We start from the raw sequence: 14,669 nt of genomic DNA on the forward strand, positions 1-14,669 counted from the left end.
ATTTTATAGCGTGCTCACATGCAGTAACGGCCGAGGAAACTGCCCGGTTGTTTGTGGATCACATCTTCAGGTTGCATGGGGCTCTGTCGAGGGTTATCTCCGACCGGGGGAAACAATTTACCTCGAGGTTCTGGAGGAAACTCATGAGCTTATTGCAGGTGGAAGTGGGATTCTCGACGGCTAGACACCCGGAGACCAACGGGCAAGCAGAGAGGGCGAACAGCATTTTACAGCAATATCTACGCTGCTACGTCAACGAGAGACAGAACAATTGGGTAGAGAAGCTAGCACTAGCAGAGTTTGCGTATAACAACGCTGAGCATGTGTCCACGGGGATGAGCCCGTTCAAGGCTAATTATGGGTTGCACCCCAGGGCTTTTCCTGGGAGAGGGGAGGAAGGGTGGAGCGTGCCCGCCACAGAGCAGTTTGTGGAAGAAATGGAAGCTCTGCACCAGCAGCTTAAGATGAACCTGGATAGGGCCAAGGAAGTGTACAAGAGACAAGCAGACAAACGTCGCCGGGAAGGGGAGACCATTAGGGTGGGGGACCGGGTGTGGTTATCCACACAAGGCTTACCCTTCAAGGGCGGGTGTAAGAAACTGAGGCCAAAACGGCTGGGACCATTTGAGGTGACCCACCAAGTGAACCCGGTGGCGTTCCGGCTCAAGTTGCCAGACAGCATGAAGATCCACCCGGTATTTCATAGGTCGCTGCTCTCACCGTACAGAGGGGAGCGGAGGGTCCGGGAGGCAGGAGGGGAAGGGCTCACCCACCCACTAATGGGAGAGAGGGAACGCCACCACGAGGTAATGGAGATCCTGGATTCGCGCTGGTGAGGGCGGCAGGTGGAGTACCTAGTGGCTTGGGAGGGGGAACCCAAGTCAGAAAACACGTGGGTGCCTGCAGGGGAAATAGATGATGGATATCTGGTGGAAGAGTTCCACAACAGGTATCCGAGGAAGCCCAAACCCCTGGAGAGATTCTGGGAGGATCAATTTGCCACCACCGATGAGGAGGAGGAGGATTTCGTGGGTTTTCCGGCTTCCCAGGAGGAAGGAGGAGAATCGTCAGGAGAGGAGGAGTCAGATTGGGAAGTCCTGCCCGTGAGAAATTGGAGCAGGTGGGAAGTGGGGTTTGAGTCCACGGACGATGACAGCAGCTCCTTTCAGGGGTTCCCGGCATCGTCGGCTGAAGAAGGGGACAAGGTCCCGTCACAGGGTCAGGCCGGGGGTGAAGGGGGTCCTGGGGAGGAGGTGGATGTCAGGGAACTGCCATCAGGGCGAGAAACGGAGGCAGGGCCACCCAGCGATGCCGGAGAGGGGACGAGCAGGGGGGAAGGATTTCAGCGTAACACCCATAGAGAAGAGAGGGAAATGGAGGAATTGGTGACAGGGCTCCAAGACCCTTCCCCCGACACTAGTGGAGAGAACGCTGGGACGCCCCTGCCTTCCCCTTACTTGCGCAGACGCGTTCCGCGCAGAGAACATAGGAGGAGACTCGGGGTCAAACAGCTTCTATGCTTGAAGAGGTTCAAGAGACGCCCACTCTCGGATTCTGCAAGTGACTAACAGGTCACGGAGGGCGAGCTCCGACCCTAGGCATGGTTGGGGCAAGCAAACTAACTGAACTGAAGTAAGGTTACGCACAAGTAACCCCTCACAACCATTACACATGTCATCTTGGCTTCAGAGAAAAAGGTTCCCTCTCTCGCCAGGGGGTTCTTAGTTCTCCAGATATCAATCAGGTCCATATTGTCAGTCAATTCAAAAAAGGTTTTTGGTAGTCTACCATCTTTGGTGACTACCTGTTTTTGTGCTTTGTCCATATTTGTAGATACTACTCCATTCATATCACCCATCAGAATTATATTACAGTCCAAGTAATCCAACAAAATCACATGCAACTTCTTATAAAAGTCAGATTTTCCCTCGTTTGGTGCATAAATTCCTACAATCAAAAATTTCTCTCCTTGTATTTGTATTTCAATTGCTAGAAATCTTCCTTGTTCATCTTTAAAAATTAATTTCGGTGATAATCTCTCCTTTGCATATATCACAACTCCTCTCTTTTTAACTTTGTCAGATGAGATGAATTCTTGTCCCAGTCTCTTATTAATAAGTATTTTCCTGTGTAGCCTCATTACATGTGTTTCTTGTAGACAAATCAAATCCAATTGTTCTTTTTTCAATATGTGAAAAACATTTTTTCTCTTTTGAGGTGAATTCAAACCGTTACAATTCCAACTTAGAAGTTGCAGAGCCATGGTGTTGGGGTTATTTCACTTTACCTCCTACTGCTCCAAGTAGCTGTTCTTGTTCTGTCGGTGGTGTCTCTTTCCCTGGACTGTACAATCCAAAAGATAAGTTTGCTATGTCAATTGTTTCTTTTTCCAGTGCTCCTGGCTCCTCTCCGGATTCTGCTTCTTTTTGTAAATCTTCTCCGTAGTCTTTCAAAAATCGGTCTTTATCCCCGACTGTTCTTATTCTTGTTTTTCTTCCTTTATATTTAAACGATAGGCCTTGAGGAAATTCCCACCTAAAGGGTATTCCGTTTCTTCTCAGCAGGGCAACTAGGTCTCCGTATCTTATTCTTAAGTCCAAAAGTTGCTTTGGTATATCCTTAAAAATCTCCACTCTTGAATCTTCAATTTCCAAAGCTCTTTGATAGTGCAAATTCAAAATTTTATCTCTCTCCTCTTTTGTTCGAAAGATGATCAAACAATCTCTTACTCTATTCTTCCTTTGTCTTTTGCCAAGTCTAAATGCAGTCACTATCTTAAATTCTTCTTTCTCTAGTTCCTGTTGCCAAAAATCTGTAAATTCTTGTGTTAAAAAATCAGCCAAATTATCTTTCTCACTTTCTGGTACCGCCCTGATTCTTAAATTCCTTTCTTTATCTCGTAATTCAATCATAGAAAATGTCAGGTCATGGTCCTCCAATTTTTTATATACTGGTGGTATCTTCTCTTGAGTAGCCGTTGCAATTTCCCTTGCTTCCTCCGCTACTTTTCGGGTCGAGGCAGATTCTTCTAATAATTTTTCGATAGACTGTGTATTAGAGTTCACCTTCTGCCCCAAATTATTTATACTTGTAGTATTCACATCAATTTTAGCAGATGCTTCAATCACTTGTTTATTTGTCTCAGCTATTTGCTTAGCCAAATTTTCCAAAGCTGCATTAATTTTTCCAAGTGCCTGTGCCAATACGTCTTCAGACATAACTTTAACTTTAGCCTGTGAAGGTGGAACCCCTAGAGTACCGGATGCTCCAGATGTTGAAGCCCTACGCTGATGTGTAGTGTCAACTCGGTATGGTCTGCCAGACCTTGTCTTTTCCTGTGTCAACTCTATTTTTCCTTTATCATTTGCCATAACACTCTCATGAGAGTCCAAGGTCGCTCCCACGACTGATAGAGATTGTTTTGGATGGAAAATTTCCTATCCCTTGTTGTTGCAACAAGAGCAGTATTCCTCTAGGGGGACACAGTAAAAAGTTGCAACTTTCTTGAAACAAATTTAGCTCTTTAAAGTCCCCAACTCCCTTAAAAGACAAACAGTTTCAGTTCCATGTTACTTTACACTCGGGAAGAATCCAGGTACACTGTATCTTTTCACAGAGTCACTTTTCAAGTTCTCAAATTGCCAAGAGGCTCTCTACTAGCCGGCTTTTCCTGTCTGGGGGCAAGCCGTTCCCAGGGAGGAGGAAGAGGAAGAGGAAGAAGAGGAAGAAGAGGAAGAAGAGGAAGAAGAAGAAGAAGAGGAAGAAGAGGAAGAAGAGGAAGAAGAGGAAGAAGAGGAAGAAGAGGAAGAAGAGGAAGAAGAGGAAGAAGAAGAAGAAGAAGAAGAAGAAGAAGAAGAAGAAGAAGAAGAAGAAGAAGAAGAAGAAGAAGAAGAAGAGTAGTAGTAGTAGTAGTAGTAGTAGTAGTTTGGATTTGATATCCCGCCTTTCACTCCCCTTCAGGAGTCTCAAAGCGGCTAACAATCTCCTTTCCCTTCCTCCCCCACAACAAACACTCTGTGAGGTGAGTGGGGCTGAGAGACTTCAGAGAAGTGTGACTGGCCCAAGGTCACCCAGCAGTTGCATGTGGAGGAGCGGAGACGCGAACCCGGTTCCCCAGATTACGTGACTACCGCTCTTAACCACTGCCACCACACTGGCAGCGGATGTTAACTTTCCTTCCCCCTTCTCTTGCAGACAATGTTCTTAAAATCTTTTTCCCCTCCACTCCTGCAAACTGGAGGGGAATCCACCTTCTGATGACAGGATAACATCTTTTTAAACAGTCTTATTAAAGTTTCAAGGCTTCCACTTTACAGTCTCTTTGCTTTGATCTATTTACAAGTCCGGAAGGCAGACTTCCTGTTTATACCTTCCGTTTCGGCAGCCAATTTGCTCTAAATTTCTCTAAATTTCTCCAATTAAGTCAATAAGCCTACTCACGGGTAGTTACTTTTCAAGTCCGAATGTTCCAAGAAGAAGGCAGCACTCTCCGGCAACGGCTTCGCGGCTTCACTCCACGGAAGGAGCAGACGACTCACAGCACAGCGCCACTTCCGCCGCTCCGCTCTGGAGCCCAGAACTGAACTCCTTCGCCGATGGGGGGGGGCGCAAAAGGTGCCCGCCGAGTCCCACGGTCACAGGCTTCACCCGCCTGTGATTTTTGGAGGGTCCCCGCTGCGCCGTAGCGGTAAAGACCCAGTTTCCGCGGAGCCAGTCCCCTCCGATTAAGGGGAATCAGCCATTTGCCGATGGCGCCACCCCGGACTTCTTGGGGACTTTGCGGGTCCCCTTCTTCTTGCGGGCTGCCATGTCCCTCAGTCGCCTGAACCTAGAAGAGAAGGAGAGGGGCAGACCTTGTTGTCGTTGTTGTTGTTGTTGTTGTTGTTATACTGCCCTATGCCCACAGGTCTCAGTTACAACAAGTGCTTTTTTCTGGGGGGATGCAGGGGTACGCACACCCCGAAACATTTTGTGAATCTTTGCACTTTTGTCCATTTACTGTACTGCATTTATTTTCCCCAATTTGGACTATAAAATGGTGATTTTCTTGAGTCAAAATGAGAGTACCCCAAACATTTTTTTTAATAGAAAAAAGCACTGGTTCCAACATAAAAATTGCAATATAGAAACACAAAATGCATAATAAAGGTGAAAAAAACCCAGTAAAGCCCCCTCCCCAACACATTTCAAAACCTGAGACAGAAGCCTACAACCAAAATGGTGTGTGTGTGTGTGTAAGAGAAGGCAGGGAGTCTTTGCAGCATAGCCATAACACAAATACGGGTGGCCTAACAGTTGCAGGCAGAGCCGTGTCATTTCACACACTACTTTGGCTGCAGGACATCGTATCAACAAGGAAAGGAGCATTTGGTGTTGTTGCATCTCCTCGGGTATTTGTTGATTTGTCGCCACGAGGGGTTGTAGTTGTGGAGGTATAGTTTGATGAGGTTTCTGGTTATTTGTACCCTAGGTGCCCACTCACACACAAAAACAAATCTCCCTGCAGCCAACCAAAGACCACCAACCACACCCTAGGTCACCCCCAACCTCTCTCACCACCAAGGAAATGCAACAAGGGAATAGTAAGTGAACCCACACAAGTGATGCTGACACAAAACCCCACACATACAGGGGAAACTCGGGAAATTAGAATATCGTGGAAAAGTTCATTTATTTCAGTAATTCAACTTAAAAAAGGTGAAACTAATATATGAGATAGACTCATGACATGCAAAGCGAGATATGTCAAGCCTTTATTTGTTATAATTGTGATGAATATGGGGTACAGCTGATAAAAAATTCAAATTAACAATCCCAGAAAATTAGAATATTGTGAAAAGGTGCAGTAGCTATTCAATCCATAACACCTGCAATGGGTTCAGTAGGAAGCACAATCATGGGGAAGGCTGCTGACCTGACAGTTGTGCAGGAAGCCATCATTGAGACCCTCCATAAGGAGGGAAAGCCTCAAAGGGTAATTGCAGAAGAAGTTGGATGTTCCCAAAGTGCTGTATCGAAGCACATGAATGGAAAGTTATGCGGAAGGGGAAAGTGTGGAAGAAAAAGCTGCACAAGCAGCAGGGATGACCACAGCCTGGACAGGATTGTCAGGAAAAGACCATTCAAACGTGTTGGGGACTTTCACAAGGAGTGGACTGAGGCTGGAGTTAGTGCATCAAGAGCCACCACACACAGAAGGATCCTGGAGCTGGGCTTCAAATGTCATATTCTTCTTGTCAAGCCGCTCCTGAACAAGAAACAACGTCAGAAGCATCTTGCCTGGGCTAAAGGGGGAAAAAAAAAGAACTGGTCTGTTGCTCAGTGGTCCCAAGTCCTCTTTTCTGATGAGAGCAACTTTTGCATCTCATTTGGAAACTAAGGACCCAGAGTCTGGAGGAAGAATGGGGAGGCACACAATGCCAGATGCTGGAAGTTCAGTGTGAAGTGTTGATTTGGGGAGCCATGCCATCAGCTGCTGTTGGTCCACTGTGCTTCATTAAGTCCAGGGTCAACGCAGCAGTCCACCAGGAGATTTTGGAGCACTTCATGCTTCCTTCCAAAGACGAGCTTTATGGGGATGCTGATTTCATTTTCCAGCAGGACTTGGCACCTGCCCACACTGCCAAAAGTACCAAAACCTGGTTCAATGCCCATGGGATTACTTGATTGGCCAGAAGACTCGCCTGACCTGAACCCCATAGAGAATCTATGGGGCATTGCCAAGAGAAAGATGAGACACATGAGACCGAGCAATGCAGAAGAGCTGAAGGCTGCTGTTGAAGCATCCTGGTCTTCCATAACACCTCAGCAGTGCCACAGGCTGACAGCATCCATGCCACGCCACATTGAGGCAGTAATTGATGCAAAAAGGGTCCAAACCAAGTAGTGAGTACATATGCATGCTTCTACTTCACAGAGGTCAAATATTGCTCTATTTGAAATCCTTGTTTTGCTGATTTCATTTCGTATTCTAATTTTTTGACATTGTTAATTTGGGGTTTTCATCAGCTGTATGCCATAATATCACAATCATAACAAATAAAGGCTTGACATATCTCGCTTTGCATGTCATGAGTCGATCTCATATATTAGTTTCACCTTTTAAGTTGAATTACTTGAATAAATGAACTTTTCCACGATATTCTAATTTCCAGGTTTCCCCTGTACACTAAGTAGAAGAGAAGCATTGCCACCCGGCCCCACCCTCCCCCTCTTTCCCCCTCTGTTCTTCCTAACCCAACACTGCATGCAACACTAATGTCTCACAACAAATGAAACTGATCTGTAGAAAACACAACTACTGATACGGAAGGGGGGCATGCCTTTCTTCACCCTTCCGCCGGTCACCAGAGGGTCTGAGGCGATGACCTCAAGGGTACCCAGCCCCACGTGGACCCCTCAGCCCCCACACCGTTGCACAAGCACCACACTCTACCCCAAGCCCCATAAATAAAGTGCCTTTTTCCCTTTCCTACACTGATCCGCTATTACGGGCGAAATAAGCCCAAAATCTTATGCCTTCCCTCCCGCTCTATCTTTACTATGGGTCGACCGTATGAAGCTGTATTCCCTATCCTTTCAATGGGTGCGTTCTACCCAATCAGAACCATGCATTCGCCTTGCAGAGCTAGCTCAGCGAGCTCCTGCACGCCTCATTTAACCTCTTGACAAGCTGCTGACGGCTCCCCGCTGGGAGAACAATGGAACCGAAACTTGTGAACTCATAAAAGTGTCAAATCTTGCTACAATGTATCCATTTTGTTTCCGACCTCAATTATCAATATAAAATGGACTAAAATCTTTAAAAATTCGTATAAAATCAACCACAACTCCGATTTTCTTGCTTTTGGTGCCAATCGGCTCAGTCTCTCCAGGACTCCATGACACCTCCCCTGCCCTCCAAGATCCCTCAAGCGAGGTGTCACGTACTCAGGAAGACCCTAATCCTGTCAAATCACTCTGCCAAGCCTTTCCTCCGGGCAATGCCAGGTGGCAGACTATGCATACATGGACCATTGTCTTCTCATCACCGGTACTCAGGATGTGCTTATCTGCGCATATTTCCAGCTCTGCATATTCCCCCCTCCCTCCTCCATATGTTAATCCGGTGTAACCCAACCTCTTCTTAATGTATTCATGATGTAACTGTGATGTATTTTGCACTGTATTCTGGGACATGGAGGGAAGTTTTAAAAGTTCATGTCACCCCTTTCCCGCTGTTCAATCTCGCCTTGAACCTGTTGCGCAATAAACTTGGATCTTCTGCAGCTTGCTCCTGTCTCCGGCTGAGCTCATTTTCCTCCGCAGGGACCCGCGGACTTAGTCCGACGAGCTGGGTGGCAGAGCAGCCTCGCACCCAGATTTTACGGTAACATTTGGCGCCTGAACAGGGACGTGCGGTTCGCCTGCGTTGCTGACCGGGGGCCCTGAAATCTTCAGCCGGCTGTGGGCCATTTTGCCTGGGAAGATCCTTTTGGACCTCCGGCCATCTTCCGGGCGGTAATCAAACGCCCCAGGAGTTCAGCCGGGGAGCAAAGAGGGATCCAGCCGGCTTATTCATCGATCCCAGGATCAAAGTTGAAGACGCGTGAGTATAAGGAAAAAGGGAAATCCAGTGCACTGGTTGGAAGGGGGTGGTAATCTCCTGGCAACTGAATTCTCTGCCCTCCTCTCTATCGCTCCTTCTTACCTTTCTCTTGGTCCGCTTAGTGAGAGAGACCATGGACCGCTGCTCAACCCGAAAGGGGGGGTTCTGAGCTCTATCTCTTTCTCTTAAAATCTCCAGCCAGCCGCACCAACTGGGAGCCCGAAAGTAAGACGGAGAGAACCGGCTTGAAAGACAGCCGACTCACCGCAACGGGCATCCCATTTGAAAGCAAGGGGTTGGAGCTCTCTTTCTGAACTTCCCTAGCGCCCGGCAAGGGGGCAGGAAGGGGTCTCGCTTTCTATCATTAATCCCAGCCGCACCGGTCGGTGCCACGTAAGTGAGCCCGCTTCTGAAAGCAAGGGGGATTTTCCGTTCAAAACTCTATCCAGGGATCACCCGATCTGGCACCGTACGGCGCGGGCGTTCAGTAGGGCCCCTTTTCCTGAGATTGTGACGATAGGTAGGAGGTTGCCAGGAGGGATAGCCCAGGAGGAATTGGGCAGGATTTGGCAGAGTGGAAAGGAACCCCAGGTTGTGGAATAGGAAGTAAGGAAAGGAACAAAAGGAAACCGGATAGTTAGAGCTCACTAAATATTTTTTTAAAAAACAAAAAATTATTGGGGTTTCAAAAAGGTTTACAGAAATAAAAAAGAGAAAAAAAAACAGAAAAAATACATAATACAAAAAAAGAAAAATATAAAAAACAGTTAAAAACACATCCAACTTTCCATGTCTTATTTTCATTTGCTTGTTTCCTTGACCTCCTCACACCTCCCTTTTTTGTATTCTAGTTACATTAGTTATTTCAGCAAATCCTTTCCACCTTGTTTTTATCTTAATAATTTATCTTAATATATTATAGCTTTACATTCTGACCTGTTAACAATCCACTTTTACTTAATCCTTTATAGCATTACTACTAAAACCACATAGCTGCATTCCAGCATCCTTCTAACATTCTTTGATTTTACAATGTTTCTATAAATAATCTTTAAATTTCTTCCAATCTTCTTCTACCGACTCTTCTCCCTGGTCTCGGATTCTGCCAGTCATTTCCGCCATAGAGCTCACTAAAATCACTAGGAGGTTGCCAAGGAACAAGAGATAGGAAAACCCTAAATAAACCCCTGTACAAGTTACCCAAATCCTCACCGACCCCTCTCTTTCTCCCCTCTCTACCCAGACACGTGTGAATCATAACATGGGTACCCAGGCTTCCAAGCATGAGCGGGCTCCCTCTGGGAGGAAGGCTTCTAGAAAGCCATCCCAGTCCCAGAGAGACCCCGACTCCCCTCTTGAATTTGTTATCACCTATTGGAAGTTGATTCCTGGCCATAAGTTGCTGTCAAAACAAAAACTAGAGGACCTCTGCAGAGAGACCTGGCCCGCCAGTACCGCCTCTGCAAAACCAGAACTACGTTGGCCAACAGGAGGCTCTTTTAATGAAGACCGCCTGAAACACCTAAGAAAATACCTGATGGAGAAGCCCTGTCACTTAGAATATTTAGCCACCTTCGAGGCGGTCAAAGGACTGCTCCAAGCTCCGAGAGGAGCCCCATCCTTCCAGCTGCCCATATTAAATCCCGGAAGGCAGCCTCTGCCCCCTCCCTACGAGGGACACCCTGCAGACGACTCTATGGAACAAGCCCTGATCCCTTTCTACTATAGAGAGCCCACGCCACCCGCCCCTAACGACAATTTGGATAGCGACGAGGAAACGGGGGGAGAAGGAGCACGGGGGGGGGGGCACGAACCAAAGACTCACACGATTGCAAGCCAAAGCAAAGAAGAGCGCCACCCCAGAGGACCCTAGTCCTGCAGAAAAACCCATAGAAACCCCGGGGACTTCTAGCCAAATAAGTCCTACAGCAAACCAGATGCCCCTAAGGGCATTGCCAATTCCACCCCTTCAACCCGACGGACCCCCCCCCCCGGATGGTATACACGCACCAACCCTTTTATACGGCTGACCTAGTAACCTGGTCAAATTAAATGCCTTCCCTGAGGGACGATCCGGATAAGTGCCACCGTCACGTCAGTGCTATTTTCTCCACTCACAAGCCCACTTGGCCAGACATCCATGTCCTTTTGAATGCCCTCTTTAACGAAGCCGAGAAGGCGGACATTCTGGCCAAGGCTGGAGAGGCGATAGAACTCCCGGACTACCAGGCGGGACGACCCCAAGGGGTAGCGGCTTTCACAGCTCAATGCCTACGTATTGAACCAACCTGGGACTACAATACCACCAACGGGATCTGGTGCTTAGATTTATTTAAGAAGGCAATATTAGACGGCATAAAGGCTGCTGGACAGCGTACCGTCAACTGGACGAAGGTCCAAACAGTATTGCAAGGACCAAATGAGCACCCATCGGATTATTACACCAGGCTGGTATCAGCTATTAAGACATGGGGGGGGGGATAGACCCGGAAAACTCCCAGCATGAAGTTATCGTAAAGGGCTTCTTTAAGGACCAAGCCAGCCCAGACATCAGAAAAGCCCTAAACCTCCAAATTAGATATGACAGAAAAAGTATTAGCGAGATCTTGTCTTTAGTCAAATCGGTTTACAATTCCCGGGATGAGAGGAAGCGAAAGGAAACCAAGCCTGAAATTGAACAGATCTTAGCCCTGAGCATGGAACTTAACCCCAGCCAGGGATATGGGAACCAGCCACCTACAACCTATCCTCCACAAGTACCCTCTGCGCCCTACAGCTCGCAAGTGCCCCCGAATTCACTACCCCAGAACCAACGACCTCAACCAGGTCCAAGGACTCAAATGCCCGCCATAAATCCACCCACTCACCCTTGGACTAACGCCACCACTCCTCCCCTACACCCACCAAATCAACCACCCCCCGACGATCAGGAGACATATTGACAACTAAAAGGGGATCCCGACCCAACCCAGGCCATTTGTCCCGTCCTGGCATTATCACCAGAAGACCCTGTTCGCACTATCGAGATCGATGGCCATCCCTACCAATGCTTATTAGACACAGGAGCCACATACTCCACCTTAACCAACAGCCACCTGGAACCAGGGTCGGAAACCAGAAAGGTCATGGGACTGGATGGGATACCCCACACTTGCCCGCTCTCACAACCGGCTAAAGTCACTCTCGGACCCCTACTGGCGGAACATACTTTCCTCCTGACCAGCGGTCCCGTAAACCTCCTCGGCAGAGATCTACTCTGTAAATTAAATGCTACAATAAAATGTTCTGGGGATGGCATCTACTTATATATGCCTGAAGACTCTGTCCCCGCATTCCAGGGCATGATACAAGAAGCAAAATCAGACCGCCAATTTCCCGAGCTCCCCCCTGAACTAGAGAGTGAACTACCTCCTTCATTATGGGGCACAGAATCAACCTCCGTAGGACTCTTAATATCAGCCATTCCAGTAAAGATCACTTACAGAACCGACCTGCCCTTCCCTTGCACCAAACAGTACCCTCTACCCAAGGAAGCCATTGAGGGACTAACGCCTATGATAGAGAACTTCCTCGAAAAGGGGATCCTGGTCCCCTGTGCGTCACCCTGTAACACCCCAGTGCTCCCCGTAAAGAAACCTTCAGCAGAGGGAGCCCTAGTCCGGTATCGTTTCGTCCAAGATCTGAGACTGGTAAACCAATTTGTAATACCCTGCCACCCAGTGGTGGGCAACCCAAACTCTCTTCTAAACGCCATCTCGGCGGGGACAATGTGGTACACCGCTGCGGACTTATGCTCCGCCTTTTTCAGTATACCTTTAGACCCCGCCAGCCAGTTCATTTTTGCGTTCACCTGGGGACCCAGCCAATTAACTTGGACCAGGCTGCTTACGTGGAATCACCTGCAATCTTTTCTGCGACATTACATCAAGATTTACAGGATATACACCTACCTGCTGGCTCCGCCCTCTTGCTCTACGTAGATGATTTGCTTTTATGTTCTACCAGTGAGGAGGCATGCAAATTAGACACCAAACACCTCCTTTCAGAACTAGCACGCAAGGGACACAAGGTGCCCCCCAAAAGTTGCAATACTGTAAACAGGAAGTAAAGTACCTCGGGCACATCCTAGGAGTGGGTACCTGAAGCCTAGCAACCGATAGAATCGAAGCTGTCACCAAAATTCCCCTCCCCAAGACAAAGCGGCAAATGCGCGGCTTCCTCGGAATGGCCGGCTTCTGCCGGGCTTGGATTGCTGGTTATAGTGAAATAACGAAACCTTTATCTGCTATGACCCGCCAAGACCACCCAGATACACTGGTTTGGGAGGAGGAAGCCTATAAATCTTTTGAACGCTTAAAACGAGAATTAAGATCTGCCCCCGCCTTGGGCCTGCCAGACTACCGGATTCCCTTCAATCTGTTCATTCACGAACAAATGGGGGTAGCCTCAGGGGTCCTAACTCAACCCTTCCGAGATCAAGAAAGGCCAGTAGCCTATTACAGCTTACAGCTAGACAACACCGCAAAGGGAGCAGTGAGTTGCCTGAGAGCTATTGCCGCTGCTGCGATCCTCCTTGAAAAGGCTCAGGAAACAGTGTTGGGACATGAAATCACCATCCATGTTCCCCATTCCGTCTCCACCCTTCTAACCCTGAGAGGCTGTCACCACTTCTCAAACTCCCGCCTAAACCGATACAAAGCCCTCCTGCTAACTCCATCTAACGTCACCATTAAACGAGTCAACTCCCTCAACCCGGCTACCTTGTTACCCTCCCCCCCCCGATGATGGCACCCCACACCATGACTGCACCACAATAGTCCGCCAAGCCGAGAAGCCCCGAGAGGATCTAGATCACCTTTCCCTAGAAAATCCGGACCTAATACTTTACACTGATGGCAGCTCTAAGGTCATTGATGGGGAAAGAAAGACCGGATATGCCGTTGTCTCTGACTTTGAAGTTTTAGAATCAAACCCAATTAACCCACAGTATAGTGCCCAAGCCGCGGAAGGCAAAAGGACCACCATTTACACAGACAGCAAATACTGCTTCGGGCTGGTACACACGACCGGCCAAATCTGGCTCCAAAGAGGCTTCTTAACTGCAGCCAGCTCTCAAATTTCACATGCCGCCCTAGTGGAGAGACTGCTAACAGCTATCCACTTACCCACCGCCATAGCTTTCGTCCATTGCAAGGCACACACCAAGGGAAGGGATTCAGTCTCAAGGGGTAACAGACGGGCTGATAAAGCAGCCCAGATGGCCGCGCTTCGCCCCCAAACAATGAGTCCGAATTCCAAGCCTTACAGTTTCCTGTCGACATTGACCCTACACAAATATACAAATTGGCCCTAGAGGAGGAAAAAACGATGTGGGAATCTATGGGTGCTACTGAACAAAATGGCATCTGGATTCTCCCAGGACGGCAGAACCGTCCTGCCAAAAGCCTGGACTCCAAAATTGGTGAGGATCCTTCACCAACAAACACACTGGGGAAAAGAGAGGTTAATAGAGCATGTTAAGAGGTCTTGGTACGCTCCAGGGAGAGCAGCCACAGCTACAGCAGCCTCAAAGAACTGCATCACCTGTCACAACTTCAACCCCAAGCGTGAGCCCAGAAAACCGCCAGGGGCTAGACCATGGGCCTTTGTACCCTTTGAAAGTTTACAACTGGACTTTATTGATTTGCCCCAATGTCAGGGCTTCAAACATGCCCTAATCATAGTAGACCAGTTACAGATAGGTAGCCGTGTTGGTCTGCCATAGTCAAAACAAAATAAAAAAATTCCTTCCAGTAGCACCTTAAAGAACAACTAAGTTAGTTCTTGGTATGAGCTTTCGTGTGCATGTGAAGAAGTGTGCATGCACACGAAAGCTCATACCAAGAACTAACCTAGTTGGTCTTTAAGGTGCTACATAGTAGACCAATTCTCCTCCTGGGTGGAGGGATTTCCCTGCCGAAAAGCCACCGCATCAGTAGTTGCTAAGGCCCTCCTACAGGACATTATTCCCCGATATGGAGTGCCCCGCCGGTTGGACAGTGACAGGGGAACCCATTTCACTGCCGATGTAGTACAACAGGTG

The sequence above is a fragment of the Podarcis melisellensis genome, assembly GCF_964234715.1.
Source record: "Podarcis melisellensis genome assembly, contig: HAP1_SCAFFOLD_210, whole genome shotgun sequence".
NCBI lineage: Eukaryota > Metazoa > Chordata > Lepidosauria > Squamata > Lacertidae > Podarcis > Podarcis melisellensis.